This window comes from Podarcis liolepis, assembly GCF_965112155.1.
Source record: "Podarcis liolepis genome assembly, chromosome: 8".
Classification (NCBI taxonomy): Eukaryota; Metazoa; Chordata; class Lepidosauria; order Squamata; family Lacertidae; genus Podarcis; species Podarcis liolepis.
Genome location: NC_139560.1, coordinates 78,766,277 through 78,781,621, shown reverse-complemented (window position 1 = coordinate 78,781,621; position 15,345 = coordinate 78,766,277). Strand labels below are relative to the sequence as shown.

Below are 15,345 nucleotides of genomic sequence, written 5' to 3'. Positions count from 1 at the left end.
CAAGGATGGCAGGCCTGGTAGCATGCTACTTGACTCGTCAGACTTTCTGGTTATATGTGATATATTCTGTGGAAGAAAAGTCTTCAGAAAGTAGAAGGTTTTGAAGGCAGGAGAAATGGAAACCTTTAGCGAAAGGGGTTCTTTGTGTACAGTTGCATCAGTATGTTGAAAAAAATTAATCTAAAATGGTTTTTCTGTTACAGTGTTTGCTTACAAGTGAGCAAAAATAGTTTTTGCATCAACATAAGTGCTACCTTTTCTAACTTCGCTGCTTCCTATCTTCTACTATATCACAACTCTTATCACATGGTAGCGAAAGTATCAGGGTTCTGGTGCGGCAGCATTTACTAAGGTTTGAAATGTGACTGTGTAGGTTTGGAGAGTCTCTGGTAGTTGTGGGAGATTGTGACTATTTTGATGCATGTAAGAGGCCACTCATTTCTTAGGAGCAGTTCCCTGTTTATGAAATGCCTTCCCTGGTGAGGCTTCTCTCACTAGCACTAGCTGTAGCTCATGCTCTCGCTCTCATTATTAACATTCAGAAGGAATTTTAAGACATTCTTGTTCACCCATGCATTTTATGGCTGAAATATAGTGTTCCTGGTGACCTTGAAATTAGTGGCTGTGAAGATATGAAACTGTTTTCAGGTGTTTTTACTTTGTATTGTTTTGTTGCTTGCCACCCCGGGCTTGTTTGGGAGGAAAGGTAGGATAGACATAAATAAATGAACATTCTCTGAGAATCTGCAGCAGAGGTAGCCAACATAGTGCTGTCTCTGGCCATTGGTCATGCTGGTCAGAGCTGGAGAGAGCTGGAATCTCAACAAAATCTGGAGGGCACCATGTTGCCTATCCCTGATCTATGCAGTGTTCTCTGAATGACAACTTATATTGCCGATATAGAATCTGAGTGAGAGATGAGCAAGAGACCACTCCAAATATTTTTCTAGGATTGAAGAAGTAGCCAGACACTTGTTTTGAAATGTGCTTGCTTAATTGTACTTCATACTGTTGACAACAATCACGCTGCTATATTTCTAAACCGGAGATAGTTAACTTCTGTGTTCTTCTGGATCACTTTGCCAAAGATGGGCAGTACAATAAATAGTACAATAAAGTTGACATCTGCTAGCAGTAAGGATGGCAAATTCATGGAAGATGTGTACTCAGCCAGTGATTATTATTTTTTCCATCTGGAACTCGCCAGAATCAGTTCTGGCACCTTTCAGGTGGGTGCCATTACCATTCTAAGAGAATGAGGGAGTTGTTCATGATGAGTTTGGGCACCTCACTGTCTCCTAAAACTTGATCCCGCCCCCTTTCCTTATGAATGAATGTGTTGCAGTGATTTGTGCAAGACCACTTACTGTATTACTGGCAGAATGGTATTGTGGGATTTCTGTTCTCACTGGAGAGATAGCCTTTAAGGGAACTTCTTTGAATCCGTAACTGTTTCATACATGCAGTCAATAAAAGTTTCTGTATAATAGTGCAATGATTTCAACCTATATTAGTCACTTCAAAATCTGGTACTTTAATATCTTATCTTAAAGTAGGCCTTACCTCACCTGAATATTGAATCTCCTTAGACTGGCAGAACTCCTTTATCCCATCTGACTTTATAGCCGGATGAGGTAGCCTTCTAATACAGGGGTCAGCAAAAATTATCCACAGGGGGCCGGTCCAAAGTCCCTCAGACCTTGGGGGGGCAGACTATATTTTGGAGGGAACCCCCCCCATGACTCTCCCCTCCCTTCTCCACAGCACTGGATGAGCCCCAGTGGCTGCTTACCTGTGCCTTGCGAGTGGCAGGGGCTGGCGGTGGCAGCAACGGAGGGATGATGAGCGGCGCAAAAGGGCTGGCTCCGAAGAGGGGCTGCTTAAAATGGCGCTCAGCCAACCGAGGCTCAACAAAGCCCAGCCCCCTTCCTCCTCTAGGCAGGACGGGGAGAAGCCAGGGGGAGGGAGGGAGGAGGTGTCACCATGGTGTGTGGGAGGGAGGGGGGGATGGCGCAGCCCGAACGATCAGAATCCCCATGCCGATCCACACGCCGATTTCCAGACCGTCTGTGGTCCAGATCCAGAAAGCAATTGGGCCGGATCCGCGCGCCCCCCCCCCATCCTTAGTTTGCTGACCCATGTTCTAATGCATATCTGTCTGACAGCCAGCCTTGCAGGCTGTCAGTTCAATTCATGGCATGCCCCTGTTCAAACAGGCTCCTGCCACACACACATATATGCCAATGCCTGTCTTTGCCTCATTAGACTTCTTTTGTTCATGGCAGCTGTTTCTGCTGCTTGAGTAGGATCCTTCATCCATCCTTGCATCTTGAATTCTACTGGCCTGTAGAACTTTTGGGACATCAAGCCCACACAGTACCTCACCACCAATGAATAGTGGTCTGCTGTGGGTTTGAAAGCCCTCTTGTTTTTGCAGTCCCAGACAGGCAGCTAACACAAGCAGCTTTAGCAAGCATCCAGTATGATGAAGGGTCCCAAGTTGTGCACATAGTTCTCCCCATAGGTAGGGGGGAACATCATTTATTTAAAGGTAAAAGTAAAGGGACCCCTGACCATTAGGTCCAGTCATGACCAACTCTGGGGTTGCGGCGCTCATTTCGCTTTATTGGCTGAGGGAGCTGGCATACAGCTTCCGGGTCATGTGGCCAGCGTGACTAAGCTGCTTCTGGCGAACCAGAGCAGTGCACGGAAACACCATTTACCTTCCTGCCGGAGCGGTACCTATTTATCTACTTGCACTTTGACGTGCTTTTGAACTGCTAGGTTGGTAGGAGCAGGGACCGAGCAATGGGAGCTCACCCTGCCACGGGGATTCAAACCGCCGACCTTCTGATCAGCAAGTCCTAGGCTCTGTGGTTTAACCCACAGCACCACCCATGTCCCATTTAGTTGTTATTTATTTTTTTAAATCATTTATATTCTTCCTTTTCGCCTGACAAAATTACCTAAGCCAGTTTGCAAGGTAAAAATAAATGAACTTCAGTCAGCTGAACCCAATAAAATCTGAGTCAAAACAAAGCAGGAGAGTATGTTGCATTGTATATCTAGAGGACCAAAGTCTTGCTGGAAGGAAAGGTCTTCAAATGATGACAAAGAAATGCCAGAGAGTGGCCAAATGTATCCTCCTGGAAAGGAAGTTCAAACAGAGTTGGCAAAGCTACAGAGAAGGAGACTCTTAATGTTCTCACTAGCTATATTTTGGACAGTCAAGGGACACAAAGGGAATGAACAGACAATGAACAGATTTTAAATGTTTAAAACAGGCATAGGGAACCTCTGCCCCCTGGGCCAAATTAGGCCTAACAGTGGCTCCTAGTTTGACACTGAGGCCAAGCCATTCCCACCTGCCCCACACCTGAAGTCATATATGATGTCATGAGTGGGGCAAGTAAGGGCACAACTGCAAGGGAATAAACAGGAGTCTGAAGATGGCCTCCCAGTTGTCCCTTGGCAAGTGGGACTTTTATTCAGTATCTTTTAAATATGGTGTCAATCCAAGTCTCACAGAGGTTGGTTGCACTTTAAAAATTTATTTTACCACCACTGTCTGGTACATATTCATAAAACTGTCAATGTTTGCGTATTATTTTCACTAGATTGCAAGGTGAAGCATTAATCATTAGCAACTCAGGATAAATTAAAAACACAAACAAAACGATTCAAAGATATGGGCAATTAATCTGCTCAAGCCAGTGGCTGTAATACTCCCCTGAAGAATTCCTAGTGAGAATTATCACCTGTGTTAACAATAGAAGGGCCATCTTTCCATGTGTGTTTTTAGTGAATTTAGTTCACTTTTGTTCTGGAATTATTTTTTATTTTTTTAGTAAGAGTTCCTGGCCATTTCCTTCTCTTATCATTTAAGGCAGGAAAAAACAGAATGACAGGAACTACATCTGTTGCTGACCCATAGTCGCCAGCTGCTTCTGTTGATTTTGACTCAGTTACAGAACTGGGTTGTGAATGATTTACTAATCTTCCCCAGTCACTTGAGGGAAAGGACCTTCTCCTCCAGTGTCTCTGTGCTATTAGTTTCCAGTTTAATCCCCCTCTTTCGTTGCAAAACGTTGTGACGTGAACTTGGGACATAAATCAAAAGGATTAGAGGGATGTGGAAGTCTGCAGCGTCACTCAAAACATACTGATAATGCTGATAATCACATATCATTAGCCCAAATAGATATTTGCTGTGATATGCGGATTCTGCACACCCAGGACTGTGTAAAGTTTGACATCCAGCTCTACAGTTCTGTGATTCCGTGTTATGACAAGTGAGGAGAGAAAATGACGGGTACCCCCAAAAGTAATGTGCCCCCCACCACTTTAAGACTACAGCAGCATCCCCTGCTACTGACCCTGATATTAATATGGTAATACTGTGTTTGTGGAAGGGGCGTGGGTGGCGCTGTGGGTTAAACCACAGAGCCTAGGACTTGCTGATCAGAAGGTGAGCTGCCGTTGCTCGGTCCCTGCTCCTGCCAACCTAGCAGTTCAAAAGCATGTCAAAGTGCAAGTAGATAAATAGGTACCGCTCCAGTGGTAAGGTAAATGGCGTTTCCATGCACTGCTCTGGTTCGCCAGAAGCAGCTTAGTCATGCTGGCCACATGACCTGGAAGCTGTACGCCGGCTCCCTCGGCCAATAAAGCGAGATGAGCGCTGCAACCCCCGAGTCGGTCACGACTGGACCTAATGGTCAGGGGTCCCTTTACCTTTACCTTTACTGTGTTTGTGGAATTTGCTACCCAGAGTCACCCATTTGGCACTGACTTGTGTTGTTCCTTTCCTTTCATTTAGTGGTTTTTAATTTTATCTCTGGCATATTGGATTTTATTGTTTGCTGTAATTTGTTTGCTGACTTGAAGGTTTTATGGCATAAAGGGGGGGATAGTATATAAATCTCCTAAAAATAAATGAATACATAAATAACAAAAGACTCTATCTTTTGTGCAGACTCTTATCTATGCCACTTCTCAAAGTGAGAAAAACAATGTTTAAAATCCTTTCCATATGTGCACACCCCACCCCCACAAACAGACACAACAGTGTACATCCACTCGCAATGTATTCTGCAGGTAAGCATTGCACAGACTTGGAGTTGCGAAAGCAAGTAAGGAAATTTAAAATTCACGTAGCATTGAGCTGTGGGGTTTGCCCAGTTTTAACTACTTGGTGATATCACTGAGAGAAGTGAAGTAGCGGGGAGCGAATATTTGCCTATTCATTTGATAGAAGTGAATAGGCAAATATTTTTGCATCTGTCTAAAAACAAAAGCGGTATTTTTTCAATGCTAATGAAAGTCCACACAATTTTTTGAAAAAAACCCGTTTCTTCACAGCTGTATGTAGTGTTAAAACATCGGGGAATGTTATTTACCATTAACCAAACTCTCTTTTTAATGTAGTTTTTTAGATCCATTTATAGGTCCTACTGCTTTCTGCCAACAGAAAATGCATTTAAAATTCCAGAATTACTCTTTTCTTTAATCTTTCCTGCACTTATTACCTGCCTCCCAGCTGCTGTTTTATCCACTTCTTTCCAGTGTTTCTCTTTTCACCTTGCTTTGCTTTGACAGCACACATATTTGTGTATCTGTTTGTGTTCCTGCTACTGTCTTCTGCACAAGATGTCTCTCTTGGAAAATAAGAGCATATGCTATTAGCATACCTTGGTTTCTTTCAACCCTTCCTTGGTATAAATAAATAAGCTCTGCCTGGATAGCTTGTCTGTAGGAGTTAGCAAGCTGGTCCCCAGACAATGATCTCAAGACTTAGGATGCAGCAACCTTTTTTCTGAAGTTGAGCAGGTCTGAGTCTGGTCAGTGCCTGGTTAGAAGAACAACTGTTAATGCTATAATAATAATAATAATAATAATTTATTATTTATACCCCGCCCATCTGGCTGGGCTTCCCCAGCCACTCTGGGCGGCTTCCAAAAGAATATAAAAATACTATAATACATCAAACATTAAAAGCTTCCCGAAACAGGGCTGCCTTCAGATGTCTTCTAAATGCCTGGTAGTTGTTGTTCTCTTTGACATCTGGTGGGAGGGTGTTCCACAGGGAAGGCGCCACTACCGAGAAAGCCCTCTGCCTGGTTCCCTGTAACTTGGCTTCTCGCAGTGAGGGAACTGCCAGAAGGCCCTCGGTGCTGGACCTCAGTGTCCGGGTAGAACGATGGGGGTGGAGACGCTCCTTCAGATATGCTGGACCAAGGCTGTTTAGGGCTTTAAAGGTCAGCACCAACACTTTGAATTGTGCTCAGAAACGTACTGGGAGCCAATGTAGGTCCTGCAAGACCGGTGTTATGTGGTCTCTGCGGCCGCTCCCAGTCACCAGTCTAGCTGCCGCATTCTGGATTAGTTGTAGTTTCCGGGTCACCTTCAAAGGTAGCCCCACGTAGAGCGCATTGCAGTAATCCAAGCAGGAGATAACCAGAGCATGCACCACTCTGGCGAGGCAGTCCGCAGGCAGATAGGGTCTCAGCCTGCGTACCAGATGGAGCTGGTAAACAGCTGCCCTGGATACAGATTTGACCCGTGCCTCCATGGACAGCTGTGAGTCCAAAATGACTCCCATGCTGTGCACCTGGTCCTTCAGGGGCACAGTTACCCCATTCAGGACCAGGGAATCCTCCACACCTGCCTGCCTCCTGTCCCCCAAAAACAGTACTTCTGTCTTGTCAGGAGTCAACCTCAATCTGTTAGCCGCCATCCAACTTCCAACCGCCTCCAGGCACTCACACAGGACCTTCACTGCCTTCACTGGTTCTGATTTGAAAGAGAGGTAGAGCTGGGTATCATCCGCATACTGATGAACACCCAGCCCAAATCCCCAGTGCTATTCCTTGTCTTCAGTTCCACAGTGGATGATAGATGGGATATGAACAAATAATAGCAGCACTCGTTAAAAATGATCACTCTGCATCCTACAGCCAGGTGTACACAATTATGGACAAAGCCATGCAACTAGATGCAGGGCTTTGTAGCGCAATGCTATTATGAGGAAAGGCTACAACATTTGGTGCATCTTAGGGAAAAAAATGTGAGTAGGATGGCTGTAAAGGAGTCATGGATGATAATAATATGAATAGCAATTAGCCATAATCAGCGGTGCTGCTAGGTAAATTTAGACCCCGGACTTAATGTTCTTATGGGAGACTTCATTTCGATGGTCATGTGTATTACTTCCATTGTGAAGCACACAATTAACCTTTCCCCACAGCTCCAATCCATCCTTTGCAACTGCTTCTCATTTCTTATTAAGAAGGAAGAAAGGATGTTGCGGTGACCAGAATTGGCCCCAGCATACCCATGCCAGGCTAGATGTTGACAGTGGGCTTGTTTGTTATTGACTACATTCTCTCTTCTTCTTTTGTAACGTAATTTTTATTGATTTTTTCTGTATTTCATCTTAGTTCCATACACATATTCACAACTTATATTATTTGCTCAAAATGAGCTTTGACTTCCTTCCGTCTCTCTTTCTGACATCCCTATGACATTTAACATATCTATTGCATTCTCATGATCACTTCTTTATCATATATTAACCTTAAGAAATCACATTCTTATTTATAAATCAGCATCATAATTCCTCTTTACAAAACATATCACATTAATGCTACAAACATTTTCATATAAATACAATTTTCTTTCAAATAATAAATAAATTTGCTCCAGTTCTTTTGGTATTTTTCTTCGGGTCGGTTCCTAATTCTCCCCGTCAGCTTCGCCAACTCCACAAATTCTACCATCTTAGTTCTCCAATCTTCCAGTGTAGGGAGTTCTTGCTGTTTCCACCTTTGAGCCAGGAGAATTCTCGCTGTCATTGTGGCATACATAAATAAATTTACATCTTTTTTATGAATTTCTTCATTAATTATCCCTAATAAGAATGCCTCTGGTTTTTTGTCAAAATTATATTTTAGTATCTTTTTTAATTCATTGTAAATAATATCCAAAAAACCCCTTAACTTTAGCACAGGTCCACCACATGTGTAGGAAGTTCCCTTCCTTTGCCCTATATCCCTTCCTTTGCCCTACATTTCCAGCATAGTTTATCCTGGCACCTGTACATTTTTGCAAGCTTGACTACATTCTCTGCTGATCTCTAGGTAGACTTTCAGGAATCTCTTTGGCTCTGAACCTTGGCCTCAAAGTCCAACTGCAGCTGTGCTATTGGCAGTGTTTCTCAAAATCATCCTTTAAGGGTCACTAATTTTTCCAAGGGTACATACGATTACTAGACCCTGCACATTAATCAAAATAGAGACACAGATCTTCTCTGGCTTACAAGCAGCCTCCGCGCGCAATGGAAAGGAAGGGCAATGGAGAGAAAAAGTAGAGGAGTCTTAACATTGTGGAGAAATGAGGCACACAAGTCCAATTCAGGCCAGATCAGATACTCTCTTACTGATATTTGCTGAGGAAGCGGTTACGCTTGTTCTCGTGAGTGTGCTACCCATATGTGAAGGTACAATATCATTTAAAACGTCTTCTTTTTTCACAACTTGCATGTTGTTGTTTTAAATGGTACAAGGGGACTTGGTGGAAACATTGGAGAAGAAGATATTGTAATTAATAGTGAAAGGTTGATGTTCTAAGTTATTCCCTCTCAGTCCTTTGAAGTATTCCTGGTTTAGTTACACAGATTTTAAGGTCAGGAGGAGCCATTGAAATAATCTGTTCTGATGTGTTGCATAACATTCACAAATTTAATTTCCTTTAGTTATTACTGTATCAAGCCCATTTAATCATACTCTCTAAAATATATCTTTTTAAAGGCCATTTATTCGGGATGATCTGGGCTGCTTGGCTAGCTGCAGCCATTCACACAACTTGAGAGATCTGAAGTATACTGGGATCTATTAGGTGGTGGGGTGGGGTGGGGGAGGAATATTTTGACAGTTCAGCTCCTTAAAATAAGTTTCCAATGGATTCAGTTTGACAATTTCCGCATGCTTCCTAAAGCATGCTCAGAATTTTGGCCTGAAAACTAAAATAGATGAGAGGAGGCCTCATGTGATAGCTCTGGTGATGAGTTGTACCATTTCAGACTGTAGTGGGGGCGGGGAACAAATGTTTGAATGCTCCCTATATAAAATACTTCCTTCTCATATAAAATTAGCCTGTCGGGGAGAAGGTTCTAGGTCATTGCACTCTGCTGCTTTGCAGTTGCAGAAGATAAATCATCAGACATTTGTGTTTCTATATTTGCTAATTTAAGTGTCCCAGTTACTTTTTCGCTGCTGATGCTGATACTTTAAAATATTCCTTCTTATTTTCTGTAAACTATCCCATTTCTCCTTCAGTTAATTTTTGCCTTTCAATTTCAAATACAGATTGGTTGTGAGCCTCTGTTCTTTTCCATCCGTGGAAGCCACCCATTTTCATAACTGAACAGATATTGAAAGATATTTGTAAAACAAGCCCCTATTCATAATTGCTATAAAATGGTGACTTTTTGTGCTGCCTAGCAAATAACTTACTGATCTGTCAGTGATTCTATACACCTTATGGCTATATATCCCCTCCCAATCAATGTAGCAACATTGGAAGATGAGTCTCTTTGAAGCACGAAGCCAATGAATTAATGTGACCATATGATCAAAAGCATTGCCAGATTTCACTTGCAATAATGCATTTTTAGGGATCTAAATGAGACATGAAATAATTACCCTGTGTAAGAGGCACGCATTGTTTTAGAAAATGGCCGTTTATAATTTTAGATACTCCCAAGGATATTTTTATTAATGGCTACACGAGACCTCATTTATGAATTATAGATAGTTGTTTTAGGAATAGTTCATTCTGCTTCTCAATTTGTATTGCTCATCCCCACCAGAGTCCCAATTAGCTGTTCTTCAGGGGGAGCAAACATTGCCGTCATCCACTTTCGCCCTTGGCTGTTTTGCTCCAATTTATGCCTCTCATACCAAGTTAATCAATGTACAGCTGGATGCAGCCATCTGAACTTTGCAAGTCTCTTCCAAGACTTGATGAAGCTTTCTTATTCATCTAGCCCACGGTTTCACCTAGTCCAGCACTGTCTACTTTTAACTTGCAATGGTTCACCAAAGTCCTAGGCAAAATATTTCTCAAGCCTGCTGAGATCCCTTTTTAATTGGTGGTGTCAAGGATGAAACATGGTGCTTTCTGCATGTAAAGCATTCATTTCATCATGGAGCGATGAGCCTCCTCATCAGTCTTGCCTCGTTTGCCAGATAACGCCAGATAAGAGGTTGGATGTATTCAGCAATGTACGCTGCCTCCACCTGAGGGGTGACTGGCTGGTATGAAGGACAGGGCATTCCTGTAGTACCACCCAGAATATAGAACAATTTGCTATAGGAAATTCAACCAGCTCCCTCTTTAGGTGCTAAATGAAAACTTCTTGATTTAGACATGCTCCAGCAAATCTGAGTAAATGTGTACACACACCTCACCAAATCTACAACTTCATTGGCACAAGACAACTGGCTTGGAACTCTGCAACACCTACTTTAAATACCTGAGAGTTAATATACTTAAGAATCTATCTAAACTAGAAAAAAATGAACTCCCTTGATAAAAGATTTAACAGCTAAGCTCAAAAATTGGTCGAAGCTAACATTCTCACGGATGGGCAGAGCTTCTGTAACAAAAATGATTCCATTATCACACCTTCTTTACTTATTCTGAGTCTTACCAATAGGCATACCCATCTCTCACGTTAATAATTGGCAAAAAAAGTTTTTTACTAAATTTTATTAATGCAAATAAGATGCCGTGCCTACCTCATGAAACCCTTTATAGGGTTAAGAAATAAGAAAACATAGTGATATATAACCTAAAATGGAATAAAGACTTTGTTCACGTTCGCAATATCCTTTTGATTTTACAAGGCTCAGACCAGGTCCTATAGTTAAAAATGGAGGATGATAGAGGTCAAGACTTTATGCATTTACTCCCTTATCAGAAAATGGAGAGCAAGACACTATGAGACATAATTAACCCTTTTCTAAAATCAGATTCAGATCTAAAGAGTAAATCCTGCTCTGCCCACATAGGCTTCTCCTGTGGTAGGGAAGCCTGTGCCATTAGGATTCCATATTACAGGAGAAGCCTAAGGTATGCAGATACAACGGGCTCCCCTCTTCAGACCCTTCCTCTGAGTCTGAACATATAGAAGGAGGGGGCTGGTGGGAATTTGGTGGTGAGGTGAGGAGTGGTCTCTCCTACTCAGTGGAATTATTCTGAGCACACAAATAGGACTTGTCTCTGGCTCCTTGTCCTTTAGCTTATCTACTGTATATGATCTCTTCCCTGCCCCCTCCCAGTTACTCCTAAAGCTATGTAACGAAGGTGAGCCTCCCTGGGAGAGCTTTCCACAATCTCTCAGCTAAACTGACTACTTTCCCTTCATGGAAGTTGGACTGTAGATGTTCCAACAGCTTTGTTCCCTGAGTAGTTGGAATGATCATAAATAGCTTTCTATACCATCACAGCAGTTTAGCCAATTAGTATCAAAGGTTTTGCCACTGCAACACATAGTTTACATTGCTGTATTCAGATACAGATGACTTTATAGTTTCCCAGCCTTGCTTTGGCAAATCCTTTCTTCATGTTTGAGTTCAATATATGTAGGTCAAAATTTAAATGAAAAATAATGTATAATATATGTAATTTAAATTTCAATTGCTACGCAATTCTATCAACTAACAGCTTGAATTAGCCACACACACATACACACACACACAAAAATTATTGAAGGAGTGCACATTATGAAAACATGTAATTGACCAAGGTAATGTCTAAGGGTCCTCAGCCGGAGGCAGAGCTTGTTACTCAGTTTGCTCTTTGAATGCAACTGCATCCTTCCGTTTCTTCTATCTATCTAAATTACATCATTTTATTTTATTTTAATCACGCCCATCTTTAGAAGCCAAACATGTCTGCGTGGTAGAACTCATTTGCAAACCCAGCCATTCTGAAACTCAGGAGGCAGGCAGCCAGAAGTTGAAAGTGAGAGCTGTCCATTTCAGCATCTTCTGCCTGCTGGCTACTGGCACTATTCCATGATGGGCGAAATTAAAGGTTTCATCCTGCCCCCTCGAAAAGCCCTTTCAAAACCCACTGTTGCTTAAATAGAAGCTGACTTGGGACCAGCTGAAAGAGATGTTTCGTGTTCCTATAAAAATAATCGCTCTCCCTTATTTTTTTATATATAAAAAATCATTTTCCACATCAGTTTCTAGGGAAACAGATGACATTGTGATAACTGGAAGGCAGCAGTAGAAGCTGACTCAGCTGGTGGCCAGTTTTGTTTCAGTTTCCATGGGAACAGATTTGAAATAGGCATAAATAAACTCACAAAACACAGACAGTTCTATGAAGGGTGGACAGGCATCGTTTCCCAGTCACTTACCTGGGTTTCCTCCCCCTCAGCAGGCATTGCACTAATGAAATTGGCTTAATATCTTCTTTCTAGCATGGGATATGCTTTCCAAGAATGGCCAGCACCGGGTCATTTTAGAGGAAGGTGTGTGTAAAATAGCTGCAGTCCTGTTCCATTAAAATCAACGGCAGCTTTGTTGTTCATGTTAACAGTTGGAAGATTGCACCCGCAGCAATTGTGAGTAAATCTGTCCTCGGAGAACAATATTGGCTGAGCCCTTGTACCTGGAAATTGGCTTGTGCGTGGACCAAGGTTCTGTTTTAAGGCATAGCTTGCAGCACTGATTTCCTCAGTGTACTTACAGGTTGTAATTTAGCAAAGTCATGTAATCTTTTGCAAATCCTGAATTGTATTCAAAGCTTGTACATGCACACACTACAATATGCAAAACCTTGCTGGATATGAGTTAACGATGTTGCATAAAACTGTTCATCCCTTCCTGTTGGAGATGGCGACAAGGAAGGCTGCCTGCCCTTGAACTCCATGTTCTGCTTTAATTTGTTTTTATTTTGAATAGTTTTAAAGTCAGTTGGCTCAGCTGTTACTGTTAACTGCAACATATAGGGATCTGTTTGACTTTTTTAAAAAAGTGGGTTTAAATGCCATATATTTTAATTGGAGGACAGATGCTTGGGAGAGCACATGTTTTGACTCAGCTGATAAGTAAGCTCATCTCCACCAAAGGGAAGCACAGATCCGCAGAGCTTTAGATAAGTCATCCAGAAATCTATGCTGGACTATTGTGAATCAGCAGTTGGAGCAAGGGAGGTGGAGGTAACAGCAAAGCATTTGCAGCAAGATGCATTAATTTATATTGTATGGACAATCCTGGTTCCTTACATGAAAAGGGTGTGAGAAATTGGCTTGGAGATACCTTATCACAAGTAAGAGGTTTTGCTACATATTCCTCTAATGGAAGCTTAGCTAACTGCTCAGTTGACCCATACTTGTTAGAAGCTGATACATATGCCCCCAGGCAACCTCAGCTTCTTCCATACAACGAAAACTCAACAATACTAATAACAATTATGGCATAATAGACTTGGCCACAACAGAGACTGAAACTCTCTCACTGTGAGAACTTCTATGTGACCAGTGTCTCTTGACAAACAAACAAACAAACCCAGAGGGAATCTTTAGCAGAATGCACACATTGGGGAATTTTATTTCTGGTTTGAATGCCATAATTGGTACACTGGTTGGGTTAGTGGAAAAAGGAATTCTAACTGTAGCCAGGTGACGCAGGAGATGGTTTGGAGGTACATCAAGACAGGGATAGGTCTGAGCTCTATCAGATTCAGCAGCTATAGCATTAAATCCCTCCAGTCTTTTAAATATGTGAGTACTTTTAGGGGCTGCCTCTCTTTCTTCTGCTTCAGTTCCAAGCTTTCTTCCCCATGAGTTCCCTACTCCTCAGGTTCCCTACCAACTGAGTCCTTTACCTAATCCTCAGCCTGCCCCACAGAACCACTCCCATCCCTAGGACCTAGGTGAGGTTTGAATCCCTATCAAACTCACAACTTTCCTTTACATCACAGAAATTGGGGGGTTTGTTCATCTCCCCAGACCTACACTGAGCAGTTGAAATTGGGACCGTGATATAGAGGGTGGGGGCATTTGCAGGTCGACTCTGTTGAGATGACAATATTGTATAGCGGCTTCCAGTTCTGATCTATGGGGATTTTTGCTGCAGATGAGAACAGAAATATTCTGCCTGTGTACACCCTAGATAGTAAAGTGGTACCATATTTAATCAGATAGACCTCTGTAATTATTGTCTCACTTGAATTACCTCTGTAAATGAAATTATAGGCAATGTTTATATAAATAAAACTCAATTAGTTAATTGACCTTTGCTATGAAATGTTAATGTGCTTATTTTCACAAATTCGATCTAAAATTGGCAGCTTGTTGCTTTAATTTGAGCTGAGTTGAACTGACAAATGTTCAGCTGGCAGTTTGGGGACTCTTGTGTCTTTAGTTGCCCCTTGCCTGCTTTTAATGGGCAAAGGCACTGGCGGTGGTAGGGAGACATTTGGCCAGCTCAAAGACAGGACCAGGGCATTCAGGTATGCCAACCCCTTGACCCATATATTGGATGCCCTCTATATTTTGTCTCACATCAAACATTCAGGCAACTAAATAGAGAGCCAGTCTTCACATTCAAAATGTGGCGTGGTCATAGCTCTTCTGGGGTTATATCACTTCAGAATGAAATGGGGGGCTTAGGTCAGCATATCAGAGCACTTTGCCTGTTCTTAGATTATCTAGATTTCTGTGCAAAAGAAGGTTGTCTTTTGTTTTGTTTCGAAGAAGAAGAAGAAGTGTGCATTTAGATATGTGGTCCATCAACTGCAGCTTAGAATGATAGAATTGTAGAGTTGGAAGGGACCCAGGGGGGGTCATCTAGCCTAACCCCCGGCTGTGCAGGAGTCTTGCTCACAGCCACCCCTGAGTGGGCTTGAACCAGCAACCTTGTGGTTAATAGCTGGACACACTGACCCATGGCACTACACTTGGCGCGATAAAATACCAAAAGGCAGGTTCCATGTGATTATTTCTAAGAACATACAGTGGTACCTCAGGTTACAGACGCTTCAGGTTACAGACTCCACTAACCCAGAAATACTACCTCGGGTTAATAACTTTGCTTCAGGATTAGAACAGAAATCGTGCTCTGACGGCGCGGCGGCAGTGGGAGGCCCTATTAGCTAAAGTGGTGCTTCAGGTTAAGAACAGTTTCAGGTTAAGAACGAATCTCCAGAACGAATTAAGTACTTAACCTGAGGTACCACTGTACTCTACTCTTTAAGAGGCCTGGATAATATTTGTTGATGGGCAGTCATACGCATTTAATAAACGATGATGGTGCTAGCAGACCTTTCTGG

The 15,345-nt window shown here is 42.4% G+C and overlaps 1 protein-coding gene across 1 annotated transcript in view; it reads left to right on the top strand.

The window, feature by feature from the left end:
* The window catches only part of GABBR2 (gamma-aminobutyric acid type B receptor subunit 2), a 288,773-nt gene that overhangs the window by 198,155 nt on the left and 75,273 nt on the right, over positions 1-15,345 (top strand). The gene's annotated exons all lie outside the window — the stretch shown is intronic.